The following is a 13755-nucleotide window of genomic DNA, read 5'->3' as shown; positions in this document are numbered from 1 at the left end:
ATGCTTAATTCTTTTAGCAATGATGCATGACAACATGTGCAAAATGTTATTAATCAGGGATGTTCACCTGAGCCTTGGTGTCCAGGATTTTTATTGGGGATCAACCTTATAGGCATGCAGTGCCTGTAGGGTTGACCTCTGCAACTCAGAATCCAGCTCCCACAGGCAAAAGGCATAAAAAAACCATTCTTATCAGAACAGAATATTCCTCAAGTGCAGAGGACAGCCCTGAAGACCAGGCCTTTCTTGGGACAGTGCAGGGTCTAAGCAATCAAGGTCTGCTAAGTTATTCACCTTTTCCTGCACAGAGTGAGATTACTTTTTTAAGGAAGGGATGGTCATGGTAGAACATCTTATGATGTAGAAAAAAACCTCCTTTATGCTTCTTTTGTTATAGTCCTCTACCTACAAAGGACATCAAATAGCTATTGTTAATCAACTAATCGGCTGATGAAAACATGACATAGGTTTTCTTTTTAATGACATGGTTTAAAGGGGGGAATAGAATTTAATCAACCAGCCCTCAATCTGATAAAATAGATCTAACCCAGTGTCATCTAAGGTTACTCTACTTCATAAAGTCTGTGAGAAAGAAAGAAAGCATCCTTTGACATTTGAATAGGCCTAGCTTTCCAGGTGTTTCCAGGAGTTGGCCTATTACCTCTGTCTAGGTCTTGGAGTTACCTAACGGAACATAAACAATTCACAGAACATGCATGTCAGACAAGACCACTCTGTGACTACTGAAGGATCAAGACAAAAACACAACCACTCTGAAATCATGTCTGAACAGAGTATTTGAATGTTGTCGAAACCACAAAAAATGGCCAAACATCTGCCTGTCTTGGCTAATATGAGTGACTGCTGCTTCTTTCCTAATTACAGTTTTGGTGTGGCTCTCATCTTCCCTCCTAGATAAGGTTTAAAATCCCCAATCATAGAATTATTCCTGATTCCTGATAGCGCCCAACCCAAAGCAAAGCCCAGTTCCTTATACCAAACCAAAATCACCTAACACAAGCCCAAATGCTATAATAGGGCCTTTCTAACACCCTTTTACCAAGATGTCTCCTAACTCCCCATGGTGTGTATTCTCCCTCACTTCAATAAGTAATAAACCCAGTTTGCTAAAAACCTCCAGTGTATTCTTGGTTGTATTTGGCTGGAGGGCATTGACATTTGCTTTGAGCTTCCATTCCCACCTCTCAGAAAATCTAATGCCTTCTTCAAAATGTCCAAGGGTCTCCCCAGAGGCTTACAGTCTCGAGGACATCTTTGGCTCTGAGCCTTTCCTTTCCCTAAGGAGCTCAGTTCATGGGTTCTCTCAGAATCATTCTTCGTCTCATTCTTTACATATTTGTCTTGCTCTGTACCATGTAAACAAGATGAATGGTGAGCCTTTTTCCTACATTTCTAGACAAAGCAAAATAAAACAAAACAAGACAAAACACAGCATTTTTTGGCAAACTGCTCTAAAGTATTCAGAAAATGTAGGCTTCATACATCACAACAGCAAAAGCAACCTCAAATGCAAAATTTGGAAATTTCGTTCTGAGTCTTTTGTCAATCTATCATGTTACTTGGCTTTTCCTCTCTTCTCAATTTTTAAATTTTCTATTTTTGAGACAGGTTCTGGTTCTGTCACTCAGGCTGGAGTGCAGAGACGTGAACATGGCTCACTGTAGCCTCGACCTCCCAGGCTTGAGAGATTCTCCCACCTCAGCCTCCCAAGTAGCTGGAGCTACAGGTGTCTGCCACCATGCCTGGCTAATTTTCATTTTTTTTTTTTTTTTGGAAACGGGATCTCCCTGTGTTGCCCAGGCTGGTCTGGTCTTGAACTTCTGGGCTCAATTGATCCTCCCACCTCAGCCTCCCAACGTGTTGGGATTATAGGCGTGAGGCTACCACACCTGGCCTCTTCTCAGTTTTCACTGCTTCTCATTCCCTACTCCACTTGTGCAAATCTTTGCTCATTTGTAATGTAGTGACAGTATTACAAAATGCTGTGTAAGTATTCTCTCATTTATCTGATTTTGCCTGTGTCCTTGGTGACTTGTCTTGAATCTAGGTGGCTTACCAATGTATTTTCCTAAAGGAATGCAGTTATTAGAAGAATTTTGGTGTCTGGTTTTAAATCCCACTCCACCGCTCTGTTACACATATAATAGAAAATAAGATAGCCAACCCATTAGCCTATTTATAACATAATATAAAAAGTACAATTCAGCTAGTACAAAGTCAAATTAGGTTAGTAAGAAATGTTAAAGAAATTGTTTTCCATTTTTAATCAATAAATTGCCCATCATCCACTATATTTGGTCTGTAAGAGGAAAGTTATACTTTACTAAGAACATCACAATTACTGATCTTTTGTCAAATGCATGCTTTTCATATAATGTAGAGTTCAAGAAAGAAAAAAGTAATGAGATCACAGGTCAGAAACCTTACCTCATGTACAACTTTTAGAACATTATTAAAACATTAACCCTCAACATAATGTACTCACAAGGAGTTTTAGTTTACACCGAGTCATCCCACTGACTTCAACATGAGCTTGGAGCAATTTGGTTATATCATTAGTGATAACCTAAGTTCACTTCATGAGATGGATACCCTGACATCTAACTCAATTCATGGCTAAAGTAATTTGGAAATTTCTCATTTTAATGATATTCATCATTATGTGATATACTCTCTCGGTTTTCTAATACCCACTGACAATATTATATAATAGATGAAAAGAAAAAATACTATATTTTCAGCATGTGAATAAAAGAAATACAACCTGAATGAAATTGAATCTAGCATAATTTATGATGAAACTTTTAGCATATTCATCTAACTAAACTACAGGCTTCTACACAAAAGTCTTTAGCATAATCACCCAGGATTTGTAAGTATAATGGATACTGCATGCCTAAAACCCAAACAGGCATATATCATTCCTAAAGTCCATTAACAAGTAGATTTTTCTTCCAAGAACATTTACGTTATTGAAATAATGCTATGTATAATACTACTGTTTTATTAATGGCACTGTGACAGGGTTACAATAGTGTTCATATTTACCATTTTTTTGTACAGTGAAATAAATTCTTTGCCAAGAGAAAACAACTTCATCAGTCTTAAGGAAGACAGACTTTAAAAAACATACAGATTTGCTTAGAACCAAATTGCTCTTTGCTAATCATTAAAGAATGTCAGCAGAAAGAGAAGAAATTCATGTATTACTACCAATATTTATTGAGTGCAAACTTTTTTTTTTTCAAAATTAGAGATGAGGTCTTGTTTGTTGCCCAGGGTGGTCTTGAACTCCTGGTCTCAAGTGATCCTTCTGCCTCAGCCTCCTAAAGTACTGGGATTACAGGTGTGAGCTGCTGCACCTGGCTTGAGTGCCAACTTTAAATGAGTTACTTCAGTTAATTTAGGTAACCAGCCCGTGAGGCAGATTCTATTATCACATCCCCATATTACAGATGAGAAAACAGGTCAGAGTGTTTAAGTGGCAACAACTGTGAGATGAAGGTGGCTTCAAACTCGGGTTCTTGGATTCTAGAACTAGTGGTCCCAGACTCTCTGTTACAAGTATGTGATGTAAAAATATTTGACCGGGGTATGTATACCACTGGAGGTATGCAGAAAATTTACAGGGATATAAGATAAGATAATCAATATCCAGATTTTAATTTTTTACGTGCTATTTCCTAGTATCTTTTTTCCTACTCCTCCTTTCACACTAAAACTTCTCCCACTTTATGCAAGAAATACACAGCTCCCTAAATCTTACTCTGGTGCATCACCCAGGGGTAAAAGCCCCAAAAGTGCCACGATTTCAAAATATTGTTCTCTTCTATAATGGTATGATGGTAATTTTCATTTAAAGACCTCAGCCACAATTATTCACTAGTTTTAGAGAATTATTTTTTTTAGAAGGATCTGGTGAGAAAAAAAGACAGGGGAGAAAAGTTAGAAGTTAAGTGACAGCAGCTGGTTTTTAGTCAATTATTCCTATCCTGAGATGGCCAGGTGGAAATGACCAAATCAAATCTCCTTGTAAACATGCAAGGTATATTCTGGTGGAAAGAGAATGGGGAGTCCTTGCCTATGAAATGCTTTTTAGCAGGGTACACCTGGTCTGTCTAGATGGCCTAATGTAAATAAACCTGGAATTGATCGATATATTAATACATGGAATGGCCCAGTGGAAAATGTCAGTGTCCACCATATAATTATTTCAGTATAAAACGGAGATAGTTCCCGACTGAAAGAGCTCCATCTGTGTAAGTGTTCACCGGCATAGCTTACTCAGAGACCTCACCTGTGAGATCTCAGCCAGAATGTGTTCTAAGGAATTCGGGGAAGCCCTGGGGACCTGGGTTAGTGGTTTTGGATACTGCCATTATTTTCTTGTGACTGGGTAAAAGAAAGCTCTGAATCTTGTCAGTCTGATTTAACAATCCAAGCCTTGTTTTACCTCAATAAGATATATTAAATGTTAAAAATGGCTTTTTACATGTTTCCAAATATACGCAATTATGTTCTGCTAATCTCAAGCACCCCTTTGGCCTAAGCAGATCCAAGTTTTGTGATGCTTGCAGCTTTCACAGTTTGAATGGCCTTCTGTAGGAAAAGAATAAAAGTGAATCAAAAAATTACTAATTTAAAAAAGCTGACGAATACTACAGATAGCACAAAATCCAGAAAAATAACATCGTTCTATTATTCAGGTGCTCGGCACAGCCCATAATACTTTCCCCCACCTTTCTTGGCTCTATGCTGATTGCTTCTTCATATGAAAATGATTTTGCAACATATTCCACAGAGATAACAGATAATTCAGTTTTTCCTCTAGCATAGTTTATCAAGATTAGCTCTTTAATATAATTTAGGAAAGCTTAGTTCAGCTTCATAATTCAGTATTAAGAGTGTCACAGAATTTCACAATTATCGAATTTGGAAGGACCACTAATATAGGTTTTGACCAGGTACTGAGGAGCAAACCAAATCCTTTGCTTACACTTTTCTACAGATGAGCTTCTGGCCCTGTTCACTTTACTTGTTCCTTCTACCACATCCTTCTGGTACTGGGCACTGTAGGACCCAAACAGAAAGCAATATGGTGCCTGGCCAGTGTCTTTCTGTTTGGATGCCAGGTAATTCTGCAGTCAGTAGTACGAATATTCCTAGAAGTCAGCACTAGACTACTATGGCTAGCAGTAACTTAACCATACGTGGAAGCTTCTGTGAACATAAACGTACCTCATAAAACAAAAATTAACCACACTGACTTACTGCAGTTTTTTGTTTGTTTGAGATAGAGTTTTGCTCTTGTTGCCCAGTCTGGAGTCAATGGCACAATCTTGGCTCATGGTGACCTCCACCTCCCGGGTTCACGAGTCTCCTGCCTCAGCCTCCTGGGTAGCTGGGATTACAGGCATGCACCACCACGCCCAGGTAATTTTGTATTTTTAGTAGAGACCGGGTTTCTTCATGTTGGTCGGGCTGGTCTCAAACTCCTGACCTCAGGTGATCCGCCTGCCTCGGCCTCCCAAAGTGCTGGGATTACAGGTATGAGCCACCATGCCTGGCCTGCAGCTTTGTAGTAAGTTTTGAAATTGGAATGTGTCAGTCCTCCAACTTCATTCTTCTTTTTCAAGATCTGTGTGTGTGTGCGCATGTGGCTATTCTGGGTCCTTATATTTCCCTGGATTGTATGAATTTTAGGATCAGCTTGCAAAATTCTGCAAAAAAGTCATTTGGGATCTTGACACGGATTGTGTTGCATCTGGAGGTCCACTTGAGAAGTACTGCCATCTTCCCAATATGAAGTCTTTCAACCCTTTAACATGGGATGTCTTTCCATTTATTTAGGTCTTTAAGTTCTTTCAGCAATGTTGTATGGTCTTCAGCATACAAGTCTTGCACTTATTACATTTATTTCTAAGTATTTTATTCTTCTTGATAATATTATGAATGGAATTAATTTCATTTTTGAAATGTTCATTGCTAGTGTATAGAAATACTATTGATTTCTGTATGTTGACCTGTTGTCCTGAATCCTTGATGAACTCATTTATTAGTTCTAACAGTGTTGTAGTAAATTCTTTAGGGTTTTCTATATACAACAATTTTGTGTATAGAAATTCTACATGTTTTAAACACATTCATCTTTATGGCTGTTGGAAATTTTAAAAATTCTATTTAAATGTATGTACTTTTTAAATGTAAAGAAGTAGAGTAGATGACCAATAAAAGATTTCCTTTCTTTCTTTGGTGGGGGCCAGGGGGTACAGGGTCTGGCTCTATTGCCCAGGCTGGGGTGCAGTGGCACAATCTCAGTCACTGCAGCCTCTGCCTCCCCAGCTCAGGCGATCTTCCTGCCTCAGCCTCTGGAGTAACTGGGACTACAGATGTGTACCACCACGCCCAGCTAATTTTTGTGTTTTTTTGTAGGGATGGGTTTCGTCATGTTGCCCAGGCTGGTCTCGAACTCCTGGGCTCAAGCGATTCTCTTGCCTCGGCCTCTGGAGTAGCTGGGACTACAGGCATGAGCCACCAAGCCTGGCCAATATTTGCAAGACTAAAGAAATACTGACATACAATTTCACAATATGGAATGGAAATATGAGTTCAAGAAGAAAAGAAATGATGTAAAATTTCCTTCTGTTAAAAGCTTGTTCATGTAGTTTTAAAAATTGATGATTTTAGATATTAAATTGGTATTTAGATTCCACTGGCTACATTTAAAAGTTATATAACTTTTATTTTAAAATGTTAATTTACAATAAAACAGAAGTTGCTTCTTTTGTAACTATTTAAGTCAGATGAGAAATTGTGATGGTCAATCCAAAAACGTGGAAGTGAGAATACAGTCATAGTCTTTGGGGACTCCTTTGGGGGTATAAGAGCAAAATCATTTTGAAACCACTGTATTAATATATTCCTAATAGGTTTTGCTTTTGGGGATGACTGACTGCTACCTTTCTGAGATTTGAGGGAGTCACTTAACTGGTCCTAAGGCCAGGCGCGGTGACTCACGCCTGTAATCCCAGCACTCCGGGAAACTGAGGCAGGTGGATCGCTTGAGGTCAGGAATTCGAGACCAGCCTGGCTAACTTGAGGTCAAGCTTTTAAGACCAGCTTGGCCAATATGGCGAAACCCCATCTCTACTAAAAATACAAAAAATTAGACGGGAGTGGTGGTGCACAGCTGTAATTCCAGCTTCTCTGGAGGCTGAGGCATGAGAATCGCTTGAACCTGGGAAGCAGAGGTTGCAGTGAGCCGAGATCATGCCACTGCACTCCAGCCTGGGCAACATAGTAAGACTCTGTCTCAAAACAAAACAAAAACACAACAACAACAAAACTGGTTCTAAATGCTCCGGGCAAGTACATACTGCTTTTTCTTTTTTCTGTTTTTTTCCCTAAGGCAGCCCTATTGAAGAGTCTGTCATCTACAATATTTTACTAATTTAAAAACACTTGTCAAGAAGGGTAAAGTATGTTCATCTTGATTTTACTCTTTGTATCCTGGAATCAGGAACTAACAGTTTTATGATAGTGATATAGACTTTACACACACACCAAGACTTAAAACACGTGGTGCAGGCGGGCTTTTGGAAATTAACTGTGCTCTGGATACAGAAGTCACAAAGCTCAGGCTGCAGAGACACTGAGGGGATAATCAGCCTTTATTGTCTCTCGTGCACTGTGCCCAGCGCTCCCTCTAGCGGCTACAAGCGCTCACTGCCCACACTCTCTTCCAGTCTCTCCGGAGGCCTCGTTTTCGCTGGAGAGAAAGAGATTGCGCAGGCGCGGAGCAGCCGACGTGGCCGCAGGGGACCGTGCCTGGGGGGGTCTGCGCGGAGCCGCTGACTCGCGAGGTTCTCTGTCGCCTGCCGCCCTAGCTCCTTTTCTCCCCTTCTAGAGTGTTACGGTGACTCTTGGGTCCGAAAGGGACGGACGTCCTCCCACGTACCATTTAGAAGGTCAGAGTGGGCAGAACCTAGTCTGAGCAGGCCAGCGATGAATCCGCTGGCAAGACGCGCGCGTGGGCACTCGCGTGACCTAGGCTGAGGCGGCGGCGTGCTGCGGGCTCTGTGGCGGGAGCGAGGCCGACGGGCGGGGCCGCGCGGCCGCGTGACGCGAAGCGTTCGAGAGCGCGCGTCTTGGAACGTCTTGGTTGCCACGGCGAGCGCGCGCGCGAGGCCTTGGGAACCTCGGGACCGGCCCCCGGCGAGCGCAGCGGCGACCAGTGTAAGGGAGTGGGAGCTGGCCCGTGCCGCGGCGGCCGCGCAGGGAGCTCTCGAGGCGACGCCGGGGCGCCCGAGGTCTGGAAGGCGCAGGTCGGGCGCGGGGGAGTTCACCCCTGCGCGGTCCCCTGGGTGGGCGGGGTGGGCGTCCCAGGCCCCGCGGACTCGGCTGGGAGGCTGAGCGGGCGACGGTCACGGGACAAGGGCGGAGGGGGTGGGGGCCTCATCCGAGTCTCAGAGATGGAACTTTCGAGGAAGGGAGCGATTTCGAGAGAGAATAGTTTGAGAAGTTGTTCTCAGTCCCTTCCCTCGCGGGAGTGTGGTATTTAGGGAAGCTTCGGCCTCTTAACCCATGGACTGTTAGGATGGAGGGAATCCTTCCCGCTCGCTTCGTATCGCGGAGTCCTTTCGGAGCATCGCTATTGATCATTCTCGCGGCCCCAACCCCGTTGTTTACTTTGGCTTCGCAGATCTCTGTGGTCTTTTGCCCTCCCGCAGCGCCCACGGCCCCGTCAAGGTTGGGCAGCCTTTCTCTGCAAGAAGGCCCACGAACAACTGCAGTTATATTGGGATGGATTGCGCGTGATTTTACTCTTTACGATACATTCTTTCATGCTTCCTAGGGATTGAACTGCGCGGAGGATCCCTCCGACTTAATTCTGGGCCTGAGAAAAGTTTCTCTTGGAATGCGCAGTTTCGTGACGCGGCATTATTGCGTGACTGTAGGGCTGACCCAGTTTTTCACTTTCTAATTGTAAGGAAGTGCACTAGTAGTCCACCGAGGATCCTCGAGGTTGGCCTTATTGTATCATAATTTAACGAATTTGCCTTCCAGGTTGTTACAGCCTTTGAAATAATGGCCTCATATTTAAGAATGTATCAATTTTTCTTTGAAATTTCCGAAAGTGGGGAAAAAAGTAATAGAAGACTGCGCCTATATGGAATTATTTTCTGATTCGCAGTTCTTTATAATCGTAGACTTAATTTGGTGGCTTTATTGGACCTGTTTGAAACAGGAAGCCTTTCTGTAATGTGGTTTCGGGTAGGCTTCACCTCTGGCACTCTCTGAAACGTCGTTGTCTATGGTTTCCCTAAGAAGCTAGAATGAGCGGGATGCTACGGAGGGAGGTGTATACAGGTATTAGACAAAGCCCCCTCCGCTTTTTTGGTAAAGGGCCAAATAGGCATTAGATCAACTTGTGCTAGCTCTAAGGAGATAAATGCGGTATTATTAAAGACTGCTTGTAATGTTGACTGTTAAGTGAGAGTGTTACTTCTTTCAGTGTTTATGGAATCGAACTAAATTGCTAGGTATTTTAATGCAGAATTTTACCTTTTCTCGGGTATTTTTTAAGACATACACAGACATACATGTAGTTATGTTGGAATAAATGTGTTTTATTAGAACATTAAAAATTAGAATTTAGGTGAACTACTGGTATCGGAACAGATTTTGGTTGTTGAAGACTGTACACTGGTGTAGGTACTGTTTAATACATCAGATTATCATTTCAAAGACTTTGTCTTCTTAACTTTGAAAATTAAATAATATGAAATAATGTGATAATGGTTTTTATCTTTTCAGGACACTTGATTGACACTTAATTGTGCTTAGGAATAGAATAGGCTTTTTTTTAAGTCACCATCCTCCAATCCTTATTTCTGTAAAATGTATTTTCTGAGACCGCTGAGGATATAGCAAATCCCAGTCACAAAATAAAAATGTGATATTTTAATATAAACCTTTTTCTTTCTGTGTTGAGATTCCCCAGAGATTAGACTGAAATTGACCATTCAACTTATATATAACGTCTAGATACCCAGGCTCTTCTCTCGTGTATCCTTTTTTTCTCTTTAAGATGGAGATGTAGCAAGGAAGGTTATTAAGCAATCCTGTGGAATTAGCCCTCCCACTCCACCCCTACACACAGGCACACTCTTCTTTCTCAGTAGCCATCTTGTTCCCTCCATTGACACATTATTTAGGAAATCTTTCATCACACTGTATGTAAAATAAGCTTAGAAATAAAGGTATACCCAAGGTGAATATTGCTTCTAGCTATATTCCTTCATTATGCCTCGCTTCTACTTTCAAAAGCTACCTATTGAAGATTTAAGCCACATGACTTTCTACGACGGGACACTCTGGGTTTTCTTCACCCCTCCCTCACTCTGCTGACTTGTAAACATAGTAGGACTTTTAGATTTGGAATCAAACACATCTCATCTAATTTTCATTTTCATTTTTCTTTTCTTTCTTTTTTTTTTTTTTTTAAGAGAGTCTTGCTCTGTCACCCAGGCTGGTTGGAGTGCAGTGGTGCAGTCATAGCTCACTGCAACCTTGAACTTCTGGGCCCAAGCTATCCTCCGGCCTCAGCCTGTGCAGTAGCTGGGATTACAGGCGAGAGCTCATTTAATTTTCTTGACAGATAATCTTCTGATCCATGAACTGATTTGAATCTATCATTTACTAGCTCTCTTCTTGGGCAAGCTGCTCAATATTTGTAAAACATTTTTAAAATCAGATATCAACCTGCAAGAGTGAGGATTGGATAACCTTAGAAGGGTGCCAGACACATATAGAGAGCTTAACAAAAGATAGTAAATTTTGGTGCTTCTGAGGGCCAGAGACAGACCATGTCCATTATATCTTTGCTATATATTATAGTAGTGAGTGATTTTTAAAGCAGTACTTTTAATTTGCTTGTGAACCCCCAAATAATTTTTGTAAAACTGTCCCTCTTGCACACTTTTGGTTAACTTACAGCGTTTTACATCATGCGTTAGTTGAAAAGGATGCAATTTCCCACATGGTATTGATATTAACATTTTAATATTGGTACATCATTCTGTCAGCTGTATTCAGTGGGGCATCATATCTTTGTAGTTTTATATCCATCACCATCAATTTTTAAAATACATTATATTTTACACACTTCCTTTTTAAAAAAATTTTACTTTTTTATCACCCCCACCCCATAGAATATTATCTTAAGGTAATGCATTTTTATGCTTGAAAGCTTTTTATTAATCTCTGTGATACATGGCTTTAATAACAATAGTTATATAAATTGAAGCTAAGTTTAAAAATTTCCTATAACTAATTCTGTAAGTTGTAATTTTTCTTTTGGGTTGAGTTATTATAAATAGTTGATTAGAATAGCATAAAAACTTGATGGATTTTAATGAATAATAATTATTAAGAGTAGAAGTTTACTGGAAATCTGTGTCCTAATGGAATGGATAGTGGGAGTTGTGCCTAAATTAAAGGAGGGTCTTTGAGCCCTTCGACTTATTGTTTGTTGATAGGGAGGCTTTTCCATCCTGGGGCAGTGTACCATAGTAAGAATAGGAGTGGGTGAGAAGTATGCCTTTATTTTGTAAAGTGGAAGATTGTGAAAGGATCTTGGGGAATAAAAACCAGCATTATAACAGGACAATGGGCATATTCTCAGGCAGATCAGTTCAGTGAGAAGTACTCATGGGAGTAAAGGATCTGGAAGCCTTTTTCTTAAAATTACACGTTGTTGGTGTATGTCCCATGGAAGACTTCATTTGTCCTGGGGGGCACACATCCCCCAGTTTGAAGACCATTTAGAGTGGTAATTCTCAGTGGGGGACGATTTTGCTGCCCAAAGTACATTTGGCAATGTCTGGAGACATTTTTGGTTGTCACAACTGGGATGAGGGGGTGGTGCTGCTATGGGCATCCAGTGGACAGAGATCAGGGATGCTGCTAACAAAGAATTATCCAACCCAAAATGTCAACCATGCCAAGATTGAGAAACCCTGATTTAGAGGATTTGTTTTGGAATCAGACTATTTAATTCTGTAAACTAGTGCAGGGTCAGTAAACTTTTTTTGTTAAGTGCCAGATAGTAAATATTTTAGGCTTTTGGGGCCGTGTGTGATCTCTGTTGCACATTCTTCTTTGTTTTTATAACCTTTACAAAATGTAAAAGTAATTCTTAATTCCAGGGTCTTTCAGAAAACAGGTGATCTAAGGCAATTAATGCTTGCAAACTTCAATTTTCTTCTCTGCAAAGTAGTACTAATAGTAATATTGCATCAAGAATTGTTTGTAAGGATTGAGATAAACACCTAGCATACTGTCCAGTGTATGTTAAGTACTCTAAACGATGCATGGGGATAGTGGTGTCCTATCGTATGTAGCACAAAAGTGGGTGCCAAGTCACAGTGTTGTTCAAGACCCTGTTCAAGTCATTTGGACAAATTTAATGATGCTGGTGAAGCTCCCAATCAACTCACAGAAGCCTATTTAACCTCTGCTGTCTTTCTGCTGTCTTAGTCTGGGCCTCCTTGTATCCTGAGGAAGGTAAAATACAAAATGCCTGTCTTGTGGTTTCTTTGGAAAGATGTGGCAATCTTATGACACAACAGGATAGTATTCCAGGAGAAGAGATTGTTAATTTTGATAGGGGTTGTGGGGTAGAGCAAATAGGTGGGTCTGTATATGGTCAATTGTATATGGCATTGTCTAAATTGTGTACTGAATATATTCTGTTGACTACCATGAAGTTGTTGCATGATAAGGCCAACTAGTGGCTCTTCAGGTTAGAAAGTATAGTTATATTATTAATCGGAAGCTAGACCAATTTTAATGAATGCTTTCTGTGATGCTTCTGTGCTTTCATAGTGTAGATTGCTGCTAAAATAGTTTCATATCAGTGAAATTCTTCTATCGTAAGTTTTCATGAGATCACAGGAAAAGAATTGCCACATCTAATAACAGTAGCCACTAGGTACATGTGGATATTGAGCACTTGCAATGGGGTTAGTTGGAATTGAAATATCTTTTCAGTGTAAAACACATACTGAGTTTTGAAGACTTCATACCAAAAAAAGAAAGCTAAAATATTTAACTGAAAGTTTTTATATTAACTGCATATTGAAATAATATTTTTGATATATTTGGATAAATAAGATACTATCATTGAAATTAACTTCCCCTGTTTTTTACCTTTTTAATGTTATTAGAAAATTATAAATTACATATGTGGCTTGCATTACAGTTCTGTTCGACATAGTTGCTCTAAAGCTTCCATTTACTTTTTTAATAGTAATTAAATTTTCTATCATACACATAGATTTAAGAAAAATCTTACCCCTTCCTCCCAAAGTCAGCTTGTATCATTTTTCTTACCCAATTCTTTTGGTCTTTTTTGTACTCTAAACAGTGCGAATATATTGGCACTTTTTCAGTTTTAGGCACTGTCCATTAACTTCTCAGTGGGAAAGATGAAGTTTTATCTCTTTCATCCTTTGTCGCATGCACATAAACTTTTTATCCATCCATCTTCCCATCTTTTCAATATGGTTGTACCATAATTTTGTTTATATTGAGATTCATTGTGTATATTATGACACCAATCAAAACTGAAACATTTAGTACATTATGATTACTTTTTATTTCTTGCTCAACATCGTTTTCCCTAGAGTTAATCCTTAGTTTTTAATTATTACTAATGGAACCCTGAATACT

General features: G+C 40.1%; 1 protein-coding gene across 12 annotated transcripts in view; it reads left to right on the top strand.

The window, feature by feature from the left end:
• SPART (spartin) overlaps positions 1 to 13755 on the top strand; it is a 67249-nt gene that overhangs the window by 15685 nt on the left and 37809 nt on the right. Inside the window, exon 1 of one of the 12 annotated variants that reach the window (XM_004054378.5) lies at positions 7758 to 7988. The exons of 1 other annotated variant lie outside the window; for it this stretch is intronic. The gene's annotated coding sequence lies outside the window, so the exon portion shown is untranslated. Of the gene's footprint in view, positions 1 to 7757; positions 8346 to 8404; positions 9046 to 13755 lie in introns of those variants that run through there. 10 more of the 12 variants (XM_019039836.4, XM_055360663.2, XM_019039839.4 and 7 more) reach the window with 10 other exon arrangements.

The sequence above is a fragment of the Gorilla gorilla genome, chromosome 14 (genome assembly GCF_029281585.2).
Source record: "Gorilla gorilla gorilla isolate KB3781 chromosome 14, NHGRI_mGorGor1-v2.1_pri, whole genome shotgun sequence".
NCBI lineage: Eukaryota > Metazoa > Chordata > Mammalia > Primates > Hominidae > Gorilla > Gorilla gorilla.
The sequence above is the reverse complement of the archived record's forward strand: the minus strand, read 5'-3'. Positions and strand labels throughout refer to the sequence as shown.